Source organism: Parus major, chromosome 7 (genome assembly GCF_001522545.3).
Source record: "Parus major isolate Abel chromosome 7, Parus_major1.1, whole genome shotgun sequence".
In the NCBI taxonomy this organism is placed as follows: domain Eukaryota; kingdom Metazoa; phylum Chordata; class Aves; order Passeriformes; family Paridae; genus Parus; species Parus major.
Window position 1 is genome coordinate 34,180,227 of NC_031776.1, and position 7,035 is coordinate 34,187,261.

Here is a 7,035-nt window from a genome sequence, read left to right on the forward strand (position 1 = left end):
GGACAAAAATATGCCTTTCTCCTCTGTGGCTGCTGAAGAATTGCACACTCCTTATGACCTATCCACAGACAGCCCTGCTCAGGAGTGGCCAGTGGGATGACCAGAGGAGAAACCACAGGATGAGTCTTTGGAGCGGCAGGCCAGGAAACAGGAGAGAGGAAACTGCTTTCTTCCAACTGGTTCTTGGACATCCCAAGCCATAGCATGTACCCTGGCTTGGTGTGTGCAAATGATTTAGAGAAAAAAGGCTTACACATGGCTAAATTCTGCATGTAGACAGGAGAGTACTTTTTTATGCTTTCTTAGATAACAGAATCCTGTAACGCGCACAAGTGGAGCACATTAACTATAAATGATACAATCTAAGAATGAAGTAATAGCATTGGCCCTGCATTTCCTTGCTTTGGTTGTCTCCAGATTCTAACCACAGAAGGCCTTACCTGCTTTGTGTGAGCGTGTGATTGCCATCTCCTCTGTTCTATTACTAATAAGTGTCTCATCTTAAAAGGAGGATGACACAAGTGATGGCAACAGGAAGCTTAGGGTATGCCCACTCCTTTCCCCCTAGAATAAACACTGTTCTCAGGGAAGGTACATTGATAATAAAAATACATTTTTAGAAATTTCTCAGGCAACCGTAATTGCTATGGGAATGGTGACTCTAATAGAATGTACCTTCAACACGTAAACTCCACAAATAAGAAGGCTTAGGATTTGAGAGGCAACATTTGCCAACAGACAGGACTTCAGCTATCCTGAAGATGTGATATTAGAAGGGTGAAAAAAAATTGAGGATTTTGAAATGCAGGTTAAGAGTTCCTTAATCCTGAAGCCTAAAAGCTGATGCTTAGGTCAGTGTCTCACCTCTCAGGTTGCCTTTACATGCACATCCTTTGGAATAAGTCTTTAGTGAAAATATTTAAACCCACTACAGACTTCAGCAGGAAACTGTGATACTGTTTTGAACCCCAATAATCAGCCCACTACAGGCTCCAAGTAGAGCCTGTGATACTATTTCAAACTCCAACAACAAGGAACACTCCTATACCGTGTAGGCAAATGACTTCATTTTCTTTTCTATTTATATTTTTAGCCAGAGTCCTGAGGCTGCTACCAAAGTTGCACTGTCAGATGAGATACACTACACACTGGTGAGGCTCTTGGCTCCCTCTTGGCTTCTCTTCTCAGGAAGTGTTTGTTGCTTTGTTCCTGCTAACGACAATGGGATTCATCAAAGTTTATATATCTTGACTGAGAGACATTAATTTTGGCAGTTGTGTGGTCAGCCAGCCTCTGCTATCTTTGTAGCTGCCTCTGCAGTGCAGGGAGGGGCCAATTTTTGGATGCTGATGACCAGGAGGAGACTCATCTTCCTGTGAATCTTGAGGGTGCTGATTAAATCACATATACTAGATTCCCAGACAGGAATTTCTCTGCTGAATACATACTTCTAAATGGTTACACAGCAGTAAGAGCACAGCTGAATGCTTTTAGAAACATAAATAATTGATTATTTATTTATCCTTCAAGATAGCCTTCTCTCCTGGTAGATTACAGAGCTTGTTCACGGGAAAAGCAAAAGCATAGCCTAGAGGAAGACAATATACTTTCAGCTTTTGCTTGAAATCAGTATGGAATTGGCATGAGTCTACTGCTCAGGATGTTCAAGAAGATGTTGTTGCTGCTTAACTGTGTCCCTGATCTGATTTCAATGATTTTTAAGTGTTTAGGGACATACCTTCTAAGTCACAAGAAATTACAAGCACATTGTCTTTTGAGGAATCAAACTGCAGAAGAAAATTATCTCCATAACAATGCAACTCCATTTTCTCTGTCCAAACTCTGTTTTTCTCTTTCTAAAACATAGAGGGCTGAACTACTCTCAGAGTTATCCTACTGATTAGTTCAAAAATATAAGAATACTCTCATCTTTTTCAGGACTGGACAGACAAGTGAAGAACAAAAGATGGAAGAAGATGAGTTGTGAGGTCTACTAAGAGACTCTCTAATGTTAAATGCCGTTTAGTTTGTTTTAAATGTGCTTCTGATGAATCGGCACAAAATAATCACTTTAATCTTGCAAAATCTGTGTTTGCTCCTGTGTTCTCTATATTGGGGAACTAGAAAACAGAATGGACTTGGCTGCAGAGCCCCTAGTTCACAAAATATATTAGTTTCACACAGGAGAAATCACTGGCATTTTCATACCTGCATTTTGACTACATTACCTGCCTCTTTCACAGTAATTTTAAACTGCTTGACTGACTGGAACAAGAAGGCTCCAGATAACTGCAGAATTTAGTCCACTTTTTCCACTGACCAACTGAAAAGCTGGCTACAGCAAAGACAGAAGAATGCAAGATTTACAGCAGAGAGACAGAGCCAACCCTGTGTTCTGATTAGCAGTTTGGATGCCATTGTTCTGTCTGGAAAACACATGTCATCCTCAGAATCACCCAAGCTGTCCATTGACATCTGCCAGCATATCCTCCATCACCTCGCTCTTTCTTTTTTCTCACTTTCTCTTCCTCACACCTCTTTCCTCGTTTCCCTGCATGAAGTATTCCAGTGCAGTTAGGAGTTACCCCTCGTAAAAAGTGATGTGGCTTTCACCTCCTTCCCCCCCGCCACAATATCACCTTCAGTCTCAAGCTGACCATCTCAAAACAACAGAAAACAGACAGTTCCTCTGAGTCTTCTCACTTGTAGGATTTGTGTCGTGTTTCACTCTGGGGACAGAAATTCATAATAGCCCAGAGGCTTCGTACTTTTAAAATTGTCACACTAAAACTTGAGTGCCTCCATGAAAGAAGCAGTAGAAAGGGATGCCTGAAGGTAGGCTGGGAAGAATCCAAAATGATGTCAGGTTTCCTTCTACCTTCCCATCAATAGGGTCTTTGAAGAAGAAGCCTCTTCAGAGAAGAAAAAATAACTTTCTCTTTAGTTAAAAGGGCTACCATGGTTGCAGTTTGGAGACTGACAGTTAATGTTAGCTTTATTACCTTAAAATCTATACAGCCTCATGGTTTGCTGTGGATGGCTTTGCCTCCATGAGTTTTGATGATGTCCTTGAAAGAGAAATATCAATGCATAGTTTCATTCTGTGTTGACTTTGGAGGTGAATATTTTATCCCTTTTCCTTTTCCTGGCTGTTTGCAAACAGCAGTGATAACTCCTATGCAGCATGCCTAAGAATTGTGGCAGAGGAGAGAAAATCAAAGCTTTTACTGGACTAGAACAGTTCCAAGTCTGATAGTTCTCTTTCCTCGCTGTGGTGACTGATGATGAGGGACAGAGGAGATAAAAGAGGTGCTGGAACTGTGTATCGCTGTCTATTATCTTTTGTCCAAAAGATACTTTTATTATTTTCATTATTGTTTTTAGCTTTCATGTAGAATGAAAAGATTCTTAACTGAAGGAAAATATATTTTTTTCTGAGGTCTATGCATTTTTGTGTGTGACTTCATAGGGAATAGAATCTTACATTCTTGAAGAGTCCTTAGAAAAATGTTGGTACCTCTCTCTAGTTATACCACAGTACCACTTTCCCAGCAAAGAATAATTTCTGTTGAAATATAGGCTTGGCAGTTTCTGGAAGACAGTAAATTGTAATTTATCCACCATAATGTCTATCAGCCTGTTGAGAACGTTTTCTTTTGCTGTGAAGGCCCTGAAAGACAGTTTGTACAATGCTGTCACACCCAGGTAGAGCTACAACAGCTGATCATGGTTATTTTTCAGGGACCTGGCTCTCCTGTCTCTTTGGAAGAGTTTAAGTTCATAAAATTGCTAACTTAAACAACTGCTAACAGAATAATTCTCCTCCAGCCACATTGGGTTGAAGGATCTGAGAGGGTCCCCCCCATTATGAGGGAGATACCTGGGAAGGGAGCCCCTGGCTACTTGACTTCATATGTAAAAATAAAATTGTCTTAAGGTTATTCACCTTAAGATGAATTTTGTATAAAAAGTAGAAATAAAGAAAAAAAAATCATCCCTTACTTATCCCATCCCTTTTTACTAGAGAGTAAATCTAGATCACTAAAGCAATTTGTCATTGTTCTGGTCAAGAAAGACTGGGATGGTGGCTGAGTGGTTGTGGCTGAGTGGTTTGTATGTTCTTGTCATATGAGTCAACTTGTCCCTCACCCTCAAGCAAGAGGAAGTCAAATCCACTGCTAACACAAAGCTAGAGAGAGTTGCTGCGTATCTAATTCTTATTAAGTAGACAGGTGGGAGAGAGGTAGAATTACCCGAATATTGTAGGTTGAAGAATTTAGTATTAAAAAAAAAATTAAATTCAGATAGCACTTTTCAGAAATCCCTTAAGAATCGCAAATGAGACTTATTGTCAGTTGTCACTACGTGCTATGTAAGCCTGGATTTAGAGTCATCCTTTTGAATGCTGGACTATTGAGCAGGAGTTGTAAACTATCATATAACCTGCTTCTTGACACAAAAGCACCACCTTGGTTACCTGAAGGGAATGGGAAGATCCTTCATGAATGAACACACCAGAGACAAGATCATTCAGTGTCCAGGATACATCCCAATCACTGCAAAACTTCAGCTGCAGCAGCAATTCCTGCAAGTGGGAAGCACTGACTAGAAACCAGTGGCACAGTACCTGATACATTCCCAACAAAACAAATCACTATCATACTCCCAGTTCCTCTCACCTCAGCTTTCAGAGGAAAATCCTCCCATTTTCCCAGACCAAAACGTGGGGTTCTGCACCAGCAAGAAGGGCCTGGAGACTTCATACCTGTGTCATGCTCCTGAGCAGCCTGGCTTGTGGGCCCTAATATATAAGTTCAGGTAGAATAAATACAAGAACAGTTCATTTAAATGACTTCTGCATTTTACTGGAAGCACCAAAAAGAATGAAATAATTCTGGGATAACTTTCTGTTTTCAATATCAATTATTTCTTCTCTGGCACTTTGATACAACCTCCTTAATTTCACTGGAATCAGGATCTCATCCTGCACATCACTCAGCCAGACCTTAAATCACTCATATTTGTTTATTCCCAGACTAACTCTGTGCTCAGCCTGCAACTACATATTAAAAAAAAATAAAAACCAAAAAACAAAACGGAAAAACATGGTTTTCTTCCCCCTAGTAAAGTTCTAATAGTGTTGACTACCTCATTTAGCTCATGGAGAAAAAAAAAAAGAAATTAAAAGGAGAGGGACATTATACTGATGCTTCAGGAAGAAAAACCCCAACCCTAAATGTGTGTCATTCATTGAAACATTCAGACTAGTGCCTTCTCCTCTGTAGAAAATTACTCAGGTCCTCTTGCTTTCCACGATCTACAGTATTGCACTTCTAAGGAAATAATACCTCGATAATCTGCACTTCAAAACCCAAGCCAATAATTGCCTTTGATGATTGAAAAAAAAAAAAAAAAGAAAAAAAAAGAAAAAACCCAAGACAGAAGATAAAGAGGAATCTGCAAGGCTGCAGCAAAGGAATGCTGGAGAAAAGATGCTTAAACTACTAGTGCACCTCTGTATTTCACTGTAATTTACAACCTATTTGCCAACAGTTCTGCAATGATTAGTAAAATATGTCAAGAAGCTGAACAATATAAGCATCACACTGAAAGAAATTTAGCAAGACCCCCTCTAATTATTATTGTACATGACAATTCAACAAAATATTTTAAATCAGTGAGAAGAAAGGAAATATTAACAGTCTTTTCAGAAAAATGCACTTATTATCATGCCTGAAGGATATTCAGGAGGAATGTGAAAATAACTGTAATTTATTTAAGACCTGGAAGTATGAAATAATAAGCTACTGAGCCATCAGAATTGTTTTGGTGTTGTTATCTGACATGAGGGCAGACCTTGTCTCGCTTTAAGTTTTATAGTAATAAGACCTTGGAAACAAAACCTTGAATAAACAGAACATAAAGAAAAGGGAAATGTGTCCTTGCATAAATAGATATTGTGTCTATCACCTTCTTCCCTAAAGGTTGCTCAACTTTATAAACCATGGAGTAGGTAGAAAGTCATAAAAGCTGGACTGCATTCAGAGGTTCAGAAATCACAGCCTGGTCATTTTGCAAGTTAAAATGAGTAATGCCACCATGTAAAAAAAAAAAAAAAAAAAGGCAACCTTATAATGACGCTCTGTTTCTATTAAGAAGCTCTGTATCTGCTGGCATTTTATCCTCCTCCGCCCCAAAGATAATAGCTACACATCTGACTCACTTTTCATATTGCATTTAACCCACAATTTAAAGCCTAAACAACCAGCATTTCAGCTCAAGACGGACAATCCTTTCGTCCTTTAAAGTTCAGGGGGAAAACAGGTTGATGTTGTTAACCGTACCTTCTGGTGTAGCCACATCTCTCCTCACAAAGACACACTTCTTTGGAAAGAATCCTCCAAACTTCCACACAAAAGCACTGTGCACCTCTAGCCTCTCCATTCAGACAAAAAAAAAATAATAAAAAAATAAAATCCAATAAACTGGAAAAAAAAAATAAAGGACCCACCACTGCCTTGAAAATATCTGCCCTTGTTTGTTTGTCAGCCCCAGCTGGGTTGGTTGGGGTTGGTTTGGGACTTTTTCCTGTTTCCTGGTGTCAACAGGAAATCCCGTGTCTAACAGGTAACGCGCCACTTGAGAGCCCATCACCAGGAATAATGGGAGAGATCAGCCCTGCTCGGGGATAACGCCACTGAGCATCACCTGCCCGGCTCCAGGGAGAGGGGGAGGAGAGCACGGCCATTAAGGTGGAAATGAGGGTTTGCCAGCCTTCCTCCAGAGGTGTTGCTTTCGCCAAACCTCCCAGGGAATGGGTTCCTGAGGGCGCTTGAAGAACGGGGTGCTTTTGGGTACCTCTGGGTGCTGATCTGGGCAACTTTGCGGAGCTGTGCGAGGCTCACAGGACCCCCCAGGGGCTCCATCCTTCCCCAAGCCTGGAGCATCCTCCGGGGGTCGGGACCCAGGGGCTCCATCCTCTCCCCAAGCCCGGAGCATCCTCCGGGGGCCGGGACCCAGGGGCTCCATCCTCTC

The 7,035-nt window shown here is 40.8% G+C and overlaps 1 protein-coding gene across 3 annotated transcripts in view; it reads right to left on the minus strand.

Moving 5' to 3' along the window:
* The window catches only part of ZEB2 (zinc finger E-box binding homeobox 2), a 114,734-nt gene that overhangs the window by 36,131 nt on the left and 71,568 nt on the right, over nucleotides 1-7,035 (minus strand). The window contains exon 1 of one of the 3 annotated variants that reach the window (XM_033516136.1): nucleotides 4,478-4,499. The exons of the other annotated variants lie outside the window; for them this stretch is intronic. The gene's annotated coding sequence lies outside the window, so the exon portion shown is untranslated. Of the gene's footprint in view, nucleotides 1-4,477; nucleotides 4,500-7,035 lie in introns of those variants that run through there. 3 annotated transcript variants of the gene reach the window in all.